Here is a 15,596-nt window from a genome sequence, read left to right as displayed (position 1 = left end):
TGCCATTTTGCTTTTTTCTTTCCAAAACCTGTAAAACAATGTTACCCGCTTTGGCACAGCAAATTAAGGTGAAATTATACAAAGTGAGAATCAGCTATATGTCAAGTATAGGCCTGTACCAAAAAAGCAGAGCTGCTACAAATGTAATTAAAAGATCCTAGAATTTAATTTTCTCTTTTCAATTTATTCCCCATATTACAGTCAGAATGATTTTTTTTTGTCAACATGCCAATCTGGCCGGGTGTGGTGGCTCACATTTGTAATCCCAGTACTTGAATCGCTTGAACCTGGGAGGTAGAGTTTGCAGTGAGCCCAGAATGCACCACTGCACTCCAGCGTGGGTGACAGAACAAGACTCCATCTCAAAAAGTATATATATATTCATACATATATACATATTCATGTACATAATAGCAAAAAGTATATGTATATAATAGAAAGGTGAGTGGCATGATCTGACTGTTGTTTAAGATAATGATGGCAGTATTTTGGAGGTAAATGACAGAGAGGTAAATTGAATGACAGGGAGACCTGCTGTGAGGTTGTTATAAAGATGCTGATAAGACACGATGGAAGCCGGAACTAAAGCCTCGGAGAGGACATAGAGAGGAGGGCCAGAATGCAGAGACACAGAGAGGCTGAGTCTACTAGGTTTTGCTGACACTCTCAGCTTTAGGCATTGAAGGAAGTAAAGAGGGAAGCGTTAAAAATGACTCAAGTTTCTGGCAAGGGCAACTGGGTGTCCATAAAGAAGAAGAGAAATAGACATTTCATGAATTAGGCTGTAAGAGAAGCCCTCTGTTTTGACTGATGATGTAAATGAGGGCTTTCCACCTTCTGAAAAACTGAACTCTACTGACGCAATGAGACAACCCCCACATAGTAGTCAGCCATAGTCCTTCATGTCCAACAACACAGTCCCAATGCCCCGACACCCTCGTCACCTGATCTGATCCTGTTGCCCCATCCTAATGGAACTGAAAACAGTGGTGTCAATGAACTAAACTACCCACCAACTGTGACATATTCAAAGTCTGTACAAGTGTGCTCTGTGAATGGAGAAGACATTCTCAGAGGACCCCAAAAGAAAATAAAGCCTTTTCTGTCTTCCCAGGGAGGTTTTAGGCTAAGGAAACAAAATGAACCCCACATGAAATAATGGGCAAAGATGCAAGAGAGTTTAAGGTTAAGTGCTAAATTATGAAGTCAATTCCAATCAGAGGAAGTCCACTCTAGAACAGCCAGGAAAGATGTGCATTTGCGTTGACCATCTACTGCCAACCCATCACCCATAAGTCACACAGTTGCTAAGTGGCAGAGCCAGTGAGTGAAGCCAGGAGAGACTGTCTCAGATCTGATGCTTCAGGAAGGTGTAGTGTCTCCTTCAGCAGGAGACAGGGAGGTGCCCGCTGTCCAGCCTGGATGGGCTGGGAGTACAGCTAGAGCTTGGGGCATCCCGGGAGGAGAAGCAGAGCGACAGGTCTGGCATGCGATGTTCATCATCTCAGAATGGAGGCCTTCTGACTGGAGACTTGCAGCGTGCCTACCACTGCTGCATGTTTTAAGCGTTTCAGTTTGGCAATAAACATAAAAAGTCTAGTAACATAGGCACAAGCCTGGAAGATTCAATGACTGCTCACTGACTGTCAGGAGTAATTATTACAAAAGAGCAGCTGTGAAGACATGACTCAGCCCGCCCCACCTCGGAACACTCCAGTCCCACCTAAGGGCTTTCTTTCCAAAGTCCGTAGAAACCAGGCCAGCTGAGCATTCACACTGCTGCTCTGTTCAAGTCACACTCCAGATCCGTGGTGTTATTGGTGAGAACGATGACTAACTAGCAGGATGATTTACATGCATGCGAGTTCTGACTTGGTCTTTTTCCTGTCAGCAAAATTTACTACTATCTTCTAGCTGTCTTCCTACGTCAAGACTAAAAATGGTTACACTCCAAGCAGTAAAGCATATCCAGCCAACTGACAAGCAAAGAAAGATGAAGGACAAGTACATAGACAACATGGGCTGGGCTTTATCAGAAAGGACGAGGGCAGATATAGTGCTGGCCAAAGAGTGTTGCAAGTAAGGAATTTCCTGGAGCCTTATGCAAACTCCAGTAATCCGGGGCAGTGGTGCCATTTCACTTCTGTTTTGTATTAACAAGTACTGGAAACATATAATGAGTGACCTAGTTCTTTTCCAGTGGATTTTCCCTTTATTAGAGCTATGCTCTGGTAGGTTACTTCATTATTTTTAAAAAAATCAACGCTGAGCACTATTTTAAGCTACACCTTGACTTTAAATTTCAAATGTCATTATAATATTTAATAAATATAAATTCAGTTATTTAAACAGTTTTTGTGGCTTTTTACATTCTGTGAAATTCACCAATATGAAGTGTACAATTCAATAATTTTAAGTATATTTACAGAGTTGCACAATCATCACCACAATAATTCATTTTTTTTTAAATTTCAGCTTTTCAACAGATGATCATTTCAAGAGGAAGTGATAAGCCACAAAGTCTGTAACTGGGGGTGAAGCAAGATGGCAGAATAAAAGGCCCCAGCAATCATCCCCTGCCACAGGAACACCAAATTTAACAACTATCTGCATAAAAAAGTCCCATCATAAGAACCAAAAATCAGGTGAGCACTCACAGTACCTGGTTTTAAGTTCCTATCACTGAAAGAGGCACTGAAGAGGGCATAAAAGACAGTCTTGAACTGCCAACACCACCCACCCCTCATCCCCTCCCACACCCCACAGCAGCTGCTGCGTGGTACAGAGAAATGTGTGCTTGGGAGACAGACAGCCCAGCATTGTGAGATTTTTGCACTGAACTCAGTGCTGCCCTGTCACAACAGAAAGAAAAACCAGATTGAACTCAGCTGACACTCACCTGCAGTGGGAGCATTCAGACCAGCCCTAGCCAGGGGCAAACTGCCCATCCCAGTGGTTGGAACTTGAGTCTGGCCAGCCTCACACTACAGGCTGAAGTACTCTGGGGCCCTAAATTAACTTGAATGGCAGTCTAGGCCACAAGAACTGCAAGTCCTAGTGCTGTGCTGGGCTGGGAACTAGTGGATTTGGAGAGCACATGCCCCAGTGAGACATCAGCCAGGGCAGCTAAAGGAGTGCTGTGTCACCCCTCCCCCATCCCCAGGCAGTGTAGCTCACAGCTCCAATAGAGAACTTTTCCCTCTGCTTGACGAGAGGAAAGAGAGAGGATGACTTTGTTTTTCATCCTGGATACCAGCTCAGCCACAGCAGGATAGGGCACTGGTCAGAGTCACGGGGCCCCATTCCAACTCCTAGTTCCCAGACAATATGTCTAGACACACTCTGGGACCAAAGGGAAACTACTACCTTGAAGGGTAAGTCCTATTATCGTAAAGGAGTAGAGAGGGGTGGGAGTGTCATTTCAGAGGATATGTGAGGCAGCCTTTGGCAGGATCCTTGAATTGAGTGTAGCAGTGAGCCCTGCCGAGGTCTGGGGGAGTGCATTTCAGACTGACTCCAGCAAGAACAGAGGCCCTTAGACCAGGCCAGCTTGGCAAGACCAAGGAAAAGCAAGGCTAGTGTGTAGGGGCAAGAGAGGGAGTGAGAGTGATCAAGAGGTAGTCAGGGGCCAGGGTAAGCACTTGGGAGTTTTCTCTACAAGATAAAAAGCTGTTGGAGGCTTCTGAGCAGACCAGTGACAGGATCTAATTCTCATTTTAAAAAATCACTTTGGTGCCATGTGGGGAACTAAATCTATAGGGCAAGGCATGGCAAAGGGAAGCCAGTTAGGTGACTTCTGCAGTGTTAGGTGGGAGTTGAACTTGGGTAGTAGCAACGAAGATAGGGAGAAATGGTCAAATTTGAGATTTTAGCTGGGTGCAGTGGCTCACGCCTGTAATCCCAGCACTTTGGGAGGCCGAGGCAGGTGGATCACCTGAGGTCAGGAGTTTGAGATCAGCCTGGCCAATGTGGTGAAACTCCATCTCTACTACAAATACAAAAATTAGCTGGGCATGGTGGCAGGCACCTGTAATCCCAGCTACTAGGGAGGCTGAAGCAGGAGAATCACTTGAACCTGGGAGGCAGAGGTTGCGGTGAGCCGAGATCACGCCATTGCAGTCCAGCCTGGGCGAAAAGAGCGAAACTCCGTCTCAAAAAAAAAAAAAAAAAGATTTTATATATCAATATACATGTATAGATAGATTTCAGATTATATATATGATATATATATATTTATATCATTTACTGATGGTTTAGGTGTGACATGGGAGATAAAAACATTAAAGGATTACTCTAAGATTTAGCCCTGAGCCACTGAAATGGGGAACATTCAAGAAGGAATAGGGGAGTGGGTGTTTAAATCAAGAGCACCTAAGGAATGGATATCGACAGAGAAATCCAAGGACTGAACCCTGAGATGCTCAGGATAATGGCAAGGATTAGTCAAAAGGGACTTGAGAAACACAGGAGGAAGACAGGGTGGAGTGCTGGAAACCAAATAGAGTTAAAAAAAGGGTTTAAGAAAGAGGAAGTGATCAATTAATTGTGTCAAATGCTGCTGAGAGGTGGAGTAAGACAGGACTGAAAATTGATCATAGGATTTGGCAATGGAGAAGTCACTGAAAAAGTGGTTTTGATGGCGTGGTCAGCAGGCAGAAAGCCCGATCATAGTGGGTTAAAGTGGATCTGATAGATTTGGGATCACCTAGTACTACTTATTGGCCTTGGGTAAATCGTTTAACCTATCTGCCTTTTTGTTTTCTCATCTGCCAGAGGGAATTATAACTGTAATCACCCAATGGGCTCTTCCTATACACTGCACAGATACAACCAGTTCACACTGTTGAACCAGTAGATGCCGAAGTGGCAAGATCGCTTGAGGCCAAGACTTCGAGACCAGCCTGAGGAACATTGTTGCCTGGCTCTGCAAAAAACAAAAAATCAGCCAGGTGTGTTGGCTCATGTGCAGTCCTAGCTACTTGGGAGGCTGAAGTGGGAGGACTGCTTGAGCCCAGGAGTTTGAGGCCACAGTGAGCTATGATCACACCAGTGCACTCCAGCTTGGGTGACAGAGTTAGACCCTATCTCAAAAAAAAAAAAAAAAAAAAAAAGGCTTCCAACTATAAGACAAGCACTTTGCATATTTGATCTTATTTAATTTTGTCTCATCAAAATATAAACACACTAGAACGTTGTTACTTCTTTTTTTTTTTTTTTTTTTTTTTCTAATATTTCTGTAGTGATGGGGTCTTCTGTAGGAGATGAGGCTAGTCTCAAACTCCTGGGCTCAAGCTATCCTGTCTTGGCCTCCCAAACTGCTAGGATTACAGGCATGAGCCATTGTGTCCAACCTACTTTTTCTTTAAAAAGACAAAACTCACTATGAAAAGATCAAATAGAAGTATCAAATGGAAGTAACAAAGGAAGTATCTAATTTCTTTTTTCTTTTTTTGAGACGGAGTCTTGCTCTGTCGTCCAGGCTGGAGTGAAGTGGCGCAATCTCAGCTCACTGCAACCTCCATCTCCCAGGTTCAAGAAATTTTCCATCCCTCAGCCTCCCAAGTAGCCAGGATTAAACGTCTCCACTACCATGTCCCACTAATTTTTTGGTTTTTTTTTTTGGTTTTTGAGCAGTGAACAGTGAACACTTATGATTAATTTTTGTTTTTAATAGAGATGGAGTTTCACCATGTTGGCTAGGCTGGTCTTAAACTCCTGACTTCAGGTTCTCCACCCGCCTTGGCCTCCCAAAGTGCTGGGATAATAGGCGTGAGCCCCCATGCCCAGCCTTCATTTTTCTTTTTGATCCTGAACATTTCACTTTTTTTTTTTTTTTGAGATGGAGTCTCACTCTGTCGCCAGGCTGGAGTGCAGTGGCACAATCTCAGCTCACTGCAACCTCCGCCTGCCAGGTTCAAGTGATTCTCCTGCCTCAGCCTCCCTCCCGAGTAGCTGGGACTGCAGGCATGCACTATCACACCTGGCTAATTTTTGCATTTTTAGTAGAGATGGGGTTTCACCATGTTGGCCAGGATAGTCTCGATCTCTTGACCTCATGATCCACCTGCCTCGAGACAGGATTTCACAAGTTGCTCAGGCTGATCTTGAATTTCTGGCCCGCAGGTAATTCTCCTGCCTCAGCCTCCTGAACAAAAAGCACAAACAAGCCAGGGTTTCCTTCAAAGACATATTCACCAACATAGCTATGTCCGCCTTCTGCCTGGTATTCATCTGCACACCTTGTATACTTGTTTCTGTGCTCCTTCAGGTGTTCACTCAGTGACTGTAACACTATTTTCCTGTAAAAGTCCTTGAGAGCTGTCTTCTTCCTCAGTCCTTAGGCCTTCTCCACCATCCCCATCCCGCTTCTTCTGAGAGGGAGTGGCCCACCAGCCTGAAGTCGACCTATTTTCCAAAACCACCCTTTTTCTTCCTCATAGTTGAGAGGCTGAGCTGTGACTGATTTTTAAAGAACAGCCTTCTCTCACTCAGACCTGGGAGGTAAGCTACTCCAACTGCGAAGACGGCTTCCACCAATAAGACAGATCTAAGAACCATTGTTTTAGGTCTGCATGCTTTTGAGCACAAGGAGTACATCCTCTCCTCCAGCAGCTTTGGAATATCTCTCTTCCTCTTTCAAAGACCTTTCACAGCTTGGCCTTGCTTCTTTTTTTAGAGCCACCCTCTCATAGGAGGGTGATTTTAGAAGTAGGAAGTCAGATTTGGGCACAGGGCAGAATGCTCTGAGCTCAGCCTGGCAGGGTTGCACAGTGTGGTGGTAAGTATCCTGGCCTGGCTGGGCGAGGTGGCTCACGCCTGTAATCCCAGCACTTTGGGAGGCTGAGGCGGGTGTATCACTTGAGGTCAGGAGTTCAATACCAGCCTGGCCACCATGGAGACCCCGTCTCTACTAAAATTTCAAAAATTTGACAGGCATGTCTGGGCACGGTGGCTCATGCCTGTAATCCCAGCACTTTGGAAGGCCGAGGCAGGTGGATCATGACATCAGGAGATGGAGACCATCCTGGCCATCATGGTGAAACCCCATCCTACTGAAAATACAAAAAATTAGCTGGGCGTGGTGGCACATGCCCGTAATCCCAGCTACTCGGGAGGCTGAGGCACAAGAATCACTTGAACACAGAAGGCAGAGGTTGCAGTGAGTGGAGATCATGCCACTGCAATCCAGCCTGGTGACAGAGCGAGATGCATCTCATGAGAAAAAAAAAAAAAAAATTTGCCAGGCATGATGTGTCACACCTATAATCCCAGCTACGCAGGAGTCTGAAGCAGGAGAATCACTTGAATCTGGGAGGCAGAAGTCTCAGTGAGCTAAGATTGTGCCACTGCACTTCAGCCTGGGTGATAGAGTGAGACTCTGCCTCAAAAAAAAAAAAAAAAAAAATAGGGAAGTATACTGGTCTTTAATCCCAGCTCCAGCACATTATGGCTTCTTCCTAGGCTTTTGTGTTCCTGTGTGAGAAACGTGGACCAGAAGTGCTGTCAAGTTCTCACTGTCCCTGTTCTTCAAATGAGGATGTGAAGGCATGGAGATGGAAAAGTGTAATGATGGTGGTTTCCTCTGAGGCTGTGGCAGAGGAAACAAGAGTGGACAGTGAGGATGATTCATTATCTTTCTTGGTAAAGAAACTTTTATGTGATGATTAGAAATTTGTTTACTCATACACAAATTTCTACTGAAACAGTCGAGGGGTGAGAGATAGCATGCTGGTACAAATGAGTTTCTTCTTTCCCTAAATCCAAATAATCAATATTTCAGACATTTCTTAGAAAGTCTAGTAAATAGCTTTTTTTTTTTTTTGAGACAGAGTCTTGCTCTGTCACTCAGGCTGGAGTGCAGTGGCGTGATTTCAACTCACTGCAACCTCCGTCCCCAGGGTTCAAGCGATTCTCCTACCTCAGCCTCTCAAGTAGCTGGGATCACAGGCATGCACCACCACACCCAGCAAATTTTTGTATTTTTAGTAGAGATGGGGTTTTGCCATGTTGACCAGACTGGTTTCGAAACCCTGACCTCAAGCGATCAGCCTACCTTGACCTCCCAAAGTTCTGGGATTACAGGCGTGAGCCACCATGCCTGGCAAGATTTCTTGAAAGTTGTTTTAAATAGCAATCATGTTCACTTTTAATGGGATCAAAAATTAAAAAAATAGAAAAAAAAGCAGTTGTTTTAAAAGTGGTTATAGGCCGGGCGCAGTGGGTCACACACTTTGGGAGGCCAAGGCGAGTGGATCATTTGAGATCAGGAGTTCAAGACCATCCTGGCCAACATGGTGAAACCCCGTCTCTACTAAAAATATACAAATTTTCTGGGCATGGTGGCTGCATGCTTGTAATACTAGCTACTCAGGAGACTGAGGTAGGAGAATGGCTTAAACCCAGGGGGAGGGGGGGAGGAGGCTGCAGTGAGCCGAGATCACACCATTGCACTCTAGCCTGGGCAACACAGTGAGACTCTGTCTCAAAGAAAAAAAAAAGTGGTTATATTTCTTAGGCCTAGGATTAAGGGGTAGTTTTATTGTTTAATCTTTTTTGTCTACTCTGATCTTTCACCAATAATTAATAGAGAATCAATAAATATTAGTTCTTTAATCAGGTTTTTAAAAATGACATAAATGGCTTTAATTGTTCAAAAGGAAGGCAGCAGAAGGAAAGAAACTTAAAAACTAATGATGGTAATAACTGGCATTAGACGTGGCACGGCAGCTCATGCCTATAGTCTCAGCTATTCGAGAGGCTGAGGTGAAATGATCACTTGAGCTAGGGAGGTCGAGGCTGCAGTCAGCTGTGTTCATGCCACTGCACTCCAACCTGGGCTGCAGAGCAAGACCCTGTCTCAACAAAAAAAAAAAAAAAGAAAAGAAAAGAAAAAAGAAAAAAAAGAAAGAAAGAGAAAAAGAAAAAAATTCTTTTAATTTTTTAGTAAATTTCTTTTAATAGAGACAGGGTCTCACTATGTTGCCCAGGTTGGTCTTGAATTCCTAGTCTCAAGAGATGCACGCACCTTGGCCTCCCAAAGTGCTGGGATTACAGGCATGAGCCACCATGCTTGGCCTGAAAAAAATTAATAAATAAAAAATAGAGTTTCATTTTTTTCCTACTGAGCAATACTGACTCATTTATTCCCCTCTCAACTCTGGAAAAGAAGTTATTATCCCCATTTTATATGTAAGAAAAAGCAGAGAAAAGTTCAATGATTCTGCCAAGGTCACAGAGCTAGTAAATGCAGTCACTGGGGCTTCACCTAGATGGTGAAGTTCAGGGACGCTTCGATTTTTTATTGTGCTCTATTTCCTCCTAGATGATCTAAAACTTAAGTATACTTGGTTTGGAAAACATTGTATAATTTTAGAGAACAGATTTATCATGCAAGCGACTTTTAGGTTAATATTACCTGAACTTACGTTGATGAAGGCTGAAGGAAAATAGTTTGAAACTGTGGTAGGTTTGGGATTTAAATTTTGCGATGGATAAACCAGAGTGGATACATCAACTCTGTGCTAGGGTTAACTGCATAACAAACATTGGTCTATGCTGACAAGTAGATCGCTTTGTATAGCACCTCAAAAAAAGTTGAAAGGTTATTAGAATTGCTTAGGAAAAGGTTGGAGAGATCACAAACTACCAATCAGCTTCAAAAAATAAATTTAAAAAAAAAGCACAGTCTATCCATGGAATAAGATTCTATCAGCACAGAAAACAGTCAGGGAGAAAGAGGCCATGTGCACACACTTTCCCCCACCCCCAAGAAAAGCTTCACGGCCACCATCTCATTTTGTGCAAACAACACAGTTCCTGTCCTACCTTCAATGAGGAACCTCAACTGCTTTAGGGCTTCTGAATGTTGGTCTTTGTCCTCTCATCCTCTACTTCCTCACTTTTCAATCAGTTCTCCTCCTATGGCTGGATCCATTTAACTGCTTATCGAATTTCAAGAAATTGAATTAATCATAGAAGTGGTTTCATGACCCAGAACTGAGGACAGGCCTCACGCTCAATAAATATTTGCTGGATGAATAATTGCTATAGCCATGGTTTTTCTGGACGAGGAATTTCACCTTATATCCCAGGGTAGAAAAAGAGAGAAGACTGCAGGATGTAAGAAAGATTGTCTACACTAAATAAAACCGGTTCTGGGCTGGGTGCAGTGGCTTGCACCTGTAATTGCAGTACTTTGGGAGGTTGAGGTGGGCAGATCGATTGAGCTCAGGAGTTCAAGACCAGTCTGGGCAACATGGAGAAACCCCATCTCCACAAAAAAATACAAAAATAACCCGGGTGTGGTGGCATGTACCTGTAGGCTCAGCTACCTAAGAGGCTGAAGTGAGATCACTTGAGCCTGGGAATTTGAGGCTGCAGTGAGTTGTAATCCCACCACTGCACTCCAGCCTAGGTGACAGAGCAAGACTCTGTCTCAAAAAAAAAAGGTTCTGACAGGGAGTAGGAGTGGGGAGGCTTGGGGTTTAGCAAGAACTGGCTATACTTTGAAACCAGTCAAATCTGGGTTCAAAACCTGGCTTTCCTCCTAGTGTATAACTTCACTTTATTTTCTCTACCTTGAGTCTCAATTTAAAAGGCCTGACTTTCAGGGATGCTGTGAGTTTGCTCATCCAGTTTCCTCCTTGATCCTTATCTTCATTCCCACTCTAAGAAGGAGCCCTAATCTGATGAGTCATTCCAGGGACACTGATGGGCCACATGAGAGGGATTCTGTTTCTGTCTTTATCTTATCAGAAGGCTAGAATTTTCTGGCACCCTCAAAAGAAGAGCAGCCGTTATTTCCTTCTCTAGCCCTGTCTTCTTTCTTGAATGCAGGCTGCAGGTGCTAAGTGACCAATTCTGCTTTTCCCTTCTCGGCAGCCTAAGTGGCAAAGAGGACAGGAACTGTTTCCTTCAGGAGAAAAAGACCTGCATCCTGTTTTCATTGTCTCCTGGGGTCTTCTTTTCAGTCTCCTTTCTCCCATGTGACCATCGGGTGGTAGTAACATTGGGGTTTAGATCGAATGAGAAGGAAGGGTTTAATTGAGCCATTTTTGCCTGCGTTCTCTGCCTCAAGGCTTCAGACCACAGCCCAGCAACAGTAAAATGTTAATGCAGCCAGACTGAAATTTTATCACAGTACATCTTAGACATGAAAATAAAATGTTTGAAATGGAACTTAAAATTACCAATAAAAGTATCTCATTCTTCGAATTTAAGGCCCATTCCAGCTAATAACTCCCCATTAGAGCTGTTTCTCTCCCTTTTTCTTTTCCTCTTTTAAGATGGTGTTTAGAGGGTGGTGCCTAGGTGGCCTCATGGTGGCTCACAGCCCATGTTTTTCTTGTTTTTCTCTGGATGGTTGCCAACCTGTGCTGCCAGGATGCTGGTCTGGTCTTGTCCCTGAGCTGCCAATCCTAAGGTCTGTTCTCCTGGCTCTCCTCCTCATCCCACCTCCATGGCTGGAAGAAACTTGTCTTACATCATATCTGCCTCCTTACCAAGATGAAATTTGTAAACACCACTTCCCAGGAGGGCTACTAGCAGAATGGCTATTGGGAATAATTTATGGAAGAAAGGAATAAAATGCACACAAACTCATACACATTCAGTCCTTGTCACATTATTTTTCTTTTTTCCTAAATTTTTTGTAGAGACAGTTTTTCACTATATTGCCTAGGCTAGTGTTATACACCTGGCCCCAAGCAATCCTCCCATCTCAGCCTCCCAAAGTTCTGGGAATACAAGCATGAGCCACCATACCCAGACTCCATTATATTCTTTTATCATCTATCAATATACCCCAGTAGAATGTTCACAGATTTTGTTTTGTAAGCCCAGTGTCTAGAAGAGTGTATGGCACAGAGTAGGTGGCCAATAAATATTTGTTGAATGTGTGAACGGTGGGTCATATCTGCTGTATATGGATTTATCCAGTTCAACTCTCAGTGGCAATCTTATTTCCCTTATCCCCAGGCCCTTGCAGAATAGCACCTAGAAACTTACTGCCCACAGCAATCACCAGCTTGGACGTGGTAGTTGAAGCAATGAGTCTTATGAGGTCCCTCAGGAAGAGCAGGAAGAACAAAGTGGGGCCAAGAGTAGCTTAGAGTGGCAAACTTTCCCATCTCAGAAGCCCTTACAACTTTTAGAAATTGTTGAGGACTCCAAGGCATTTTCTTTACATGAGTTGTATCAATATTTATTGTATTAAAATAAAACAAAAATTTTAATTTTTTGTAAATCTCTGGATAGAAGAGAGCTGGATTCTCATATCTACATCTGCATTCAATCTGTTGAGATGCATTTTGGTTGAAATGCTTTGGTTGAAATCTGGCCTCGCACAGATAAGTGATTGGAAAAGGGACAATCTCAGAGATCTCAGGGGTTCTCTGACCACGTTCTGAAACTGCTGTCCTAGAGCAATAGTTGCTGCGACAATGACAACCATCTTCTCTAGACAGAGCCCCCAGCCCTCTGGGAACCCCAGACTCTAATATTGGCACAGAATCCCGGCCTCCAGCCTCTTTGCTTAGAATTGCACGATTTTCCAGTAATGTCTGAAACAGCTGGCAGCCTTGAGCAAGAAAACCGGATAGAGGTGAGTTCCTGAGGGAGTATGTTTGTCCTGGGTAAAAGCGAGTGGACTAGACATCCTAGAAAAGGGTTGACACCTGGAATCCTAGCATTTTGGGAGACTGAGAAGGGAGGATGGCTTGGGCCCAGGAGTTTGAGACCAGACTGGGCAACATAGCAAGACCCAGTTGTTGCTAAAAACAAACAAAAACCCTGAGAAAGTAAGGGGTTGAGGAAAGGAAAACACATCATGCATTTTCAGGAAGGAGAGACAACAGCCTAAGAAGCTCAGGTATTGGCCAGGTGCAGTGACTATTGCCTGTAATCCCAGATGTTTGGGAGGCCAAGGCAGGTAGATCACAAGATTAAGAGATCCAGACCATCCTGGCCAACATGGTGAAACTCTGTCTCTACTAAAAATACAAAAATTAGCTGGGTGTGGTGGCGCGTGCCTGTAGTCCCAGCTACTCAGAGGCTGAGGCAGGAGAATTGCTTGAACCTGGGAGGCACAGGTCGCAGTAAGCTGAGATCACATAATTGTACTCCAGCCTGGCGACAGAGTGAGACTCTGTCTCAAAAAAAAAAAAAAAAAAAAAGCAGCAGCAGCTCCGGTACAGTAATGAACAAACATGTCTCAGTGCCCAGGCTGAAGAAACAATGAAGGTCAGCCTGCTGGGTGTGTGTGGAAGGAGCTGGCTCTCAAAAGGAGAAAAGTTAGTGACATAATTATATATCTCTGTAACTTCCTGGGCCTAGCTGGCAGAGCCACAGCTTTGTCCCCATTCGTTGGGGAACTGCTAGAAATATAGCAGACTCCCACCAGGTACAGCTCTAAGACGAGTGAATCCTCAGCATGTTGGAGAGACCTTGTTACCATGGGTAGAAAGGCTTTAGGTAACACCTGGTTTATAAGTCCTTCCAGCCATGGGCCAGCACCACCAAGGACACCTTTACTGTGTATTTTGCTTACCCACTTTACAGAGAAAAGGTACAGTCGGTCTGTTGTCAGTAGCCCAAGCCAGGCCCCAAATACTGCCCACCTTCCTTCCATGACAAGTAGCCCAGCTCTGCATGGGAAAAATGAGTGTATGTGACTACTGCAACCTGCAAGAGCCACATTTTAGTAAGCAGATAACAAGTCCAACTTTTGTGCTTAGAATTTTCCAGATTTTTCTAAGAAACTATCACTATTGCACTTCGTCCTATCCTAACTTCTGACAGCTTTTGCATTATTGCCCTGTATTGCTATTTAGGAGGCCTAAACATAATCCTTGCTTACAACAATGCCCAAGTCTAATCCAGTGTTTGGTACATAGAAGGCACTTACATTTTTAGTGAATGAAAGTTAAATAAATGAATTCTGATGCTTTTTTTTTTTTTTAAAGACAGAGTCTCACTGTTGCCCAAGCTGGAGTGCAGTGGCACAATCTCAACTCACTGCAACCTTTGCCTCCCAGGTTCAAGTGATTCTCATGCCTCAGCCTCCCGAGTAGCTGGAGTAGTGTACGCCACTACACCTGGCTAATTTTCTATTTTTAGTAGAGACAGATGTATTAGTAAATTTTCATGCTGCTACAAAGAACTGTCCAAGACTGGGTAATTTAGGAAAGAAAGAGGTATAATTGACTCACAGTTCCTCAAGGCTGGAGAGGCCTCAGGAAATTCACGATTATGGCAGAAAGCTAAGGGGAAAGCAAAGCACCTTCCTCATGGAGCGGCAGGAGGGAGAAGTGCCAAGCGAAGAGGGAAGAGCCCCTTATAAACCCATCAGATCTCGTGAGAACTCACTATCACGAGAACAGAATGAGGGAAATTGCCCCCGTGATTCAATTACCTCCACCTGGTCTCTCCTTTGACATGTGGGGATTGTGGTGGTTACGGGGATTATAATTCAAGATGAGATTTAGGTAAGGACACAAAGCCTAACCAATATAATTCAGTTTCACCATGTTGGCCAGGCTGGTCTCAGACTCCTGACCTCAAGTGATCTGCCAACCTCAGCCTCCCTAACTGCTGGGATTATAGGTGTAAGCCACCGTACCCAGCCTGATGGTCTTATTTAATGTGTACCAAAAGCATGTGCTTTTTGTACATTATGCCATTTAATTACACTGTTCGTGGAAAGCTTGCCTCTTCAAGAAGGTATAAGTTCTTTAAAAGCAGGAAAAGTACAATATATTTGAGGCTTGTTAAAGACTTTATACACATCATCCTATACCCATCTATGTTATGGCAGGGCCCCTCAAATCCTTCTCAAAGACAACTTTTTTCTTCTTTTATAGTACTAAAAGCTATATTTATTTATCATTTGCTACAGGGCAAGACTTGCTTATTTTGCTAAGTCCCACCAATGGTTCTAGAGTAGAGAAAGTGATTCACTTATAGTCTAATGTATTGTTTCCTATTATTCAGAAAAAGTTTTAGCTAAAATGGTTTACTTAAATACATATTATTTAATCAAATAGGACTACATATTAAAGCACATGATAGGTCAGTTTCAGTGGCTCACACCTAGAATCCCAACACTTTGGGAGGCCCAGGCAAGAAGATTGCTTGAGGCCAGAAGTTCAAGACTAGCCTGGGCCAACATGACAAAACCCCATCTCTACTAAAAATACAAAAATTAGCCAGGTATGGTGGCACAGGCCTGTAGTCCCAGCTATTCAGGAGGCTGAGGCACAAGAATCGCTTGAATCTGGGAGGTGGAGGTTGCAGTGAGTTGAGATTATGCCACTGCACTTCAGCCTGGGCACCAAAGGAAACTCTGTCTCAAAAAAATTAAAAAATTAAATAAAAATAAAACATATGATGAACATGCCAGGTCCCCTACATCATTTATAATCAAAGAAGCTCTGTTTTTGTCTGCTTAAAATTCAAAAACTTCCACAAATTTTTACTTAAATCTGTACAACAGTGCCCTGGGAAGAAAGATACGGTATTTCAATAAAAAAAAACTTGACGAGACATTAAAGAGATGAATTAATTAATGGAGAGACTAGATAGAGGAATTTCCCACTTAA

General features: G+C 43.6%; 1 long non-coding RNA gene across 3 annotated transcripts in view; it reads left to right on the top strand.

Moving 5' to 3' along the window:
* Positions 1 to 6,965, top strand: part of LOC135268347 (uncharacterized) — a 47,138-nt gene extending 40,173 nt beyond the window's left edge. The window contains exons 5-6 of one of the 3 annotated variants that reach the window (XR_010336669.1): positions 2,476 to 2,645; positions 6,335 to 6,965. This is a non-coding gene — a long non-coding RNA (uncharacterized LOC135268347). Of the gene's footprint in view, positions 1 to 2,475; positions 2,940 to 4,773; positions 5,220 to 6,334 lie in introns of those variants that run through there. The other 2 variants (XR_010336670.1, XR_010336668.1) reach the window with 2 other exon arrangements.
* The last annotated feature ends 8,631 nt before the right edge of the window (positions 6,966 to 15,596 follow it).

Source organism: Aotus nancymaae, unplaced genomic scaffold, assembly GCF_030222135.1.
Source record: "Aotus nancymaae isolate 86718 unplaced genomic scaffold, 86718_ANA_hifiasm-v0.15.2.pri h1tg000040l, whole genome shotgun sequence".
Lineage (NCBI taxonomy): Eukaryota > Metazoa > Chordata > Mammalia > Primates > Aotidae > Aotus > Aotus nancymaae.
Note: the sequence above shows the minus strand (reverse complement) of the source record. Positions and strands in the feature narration are given on the sequence as shown.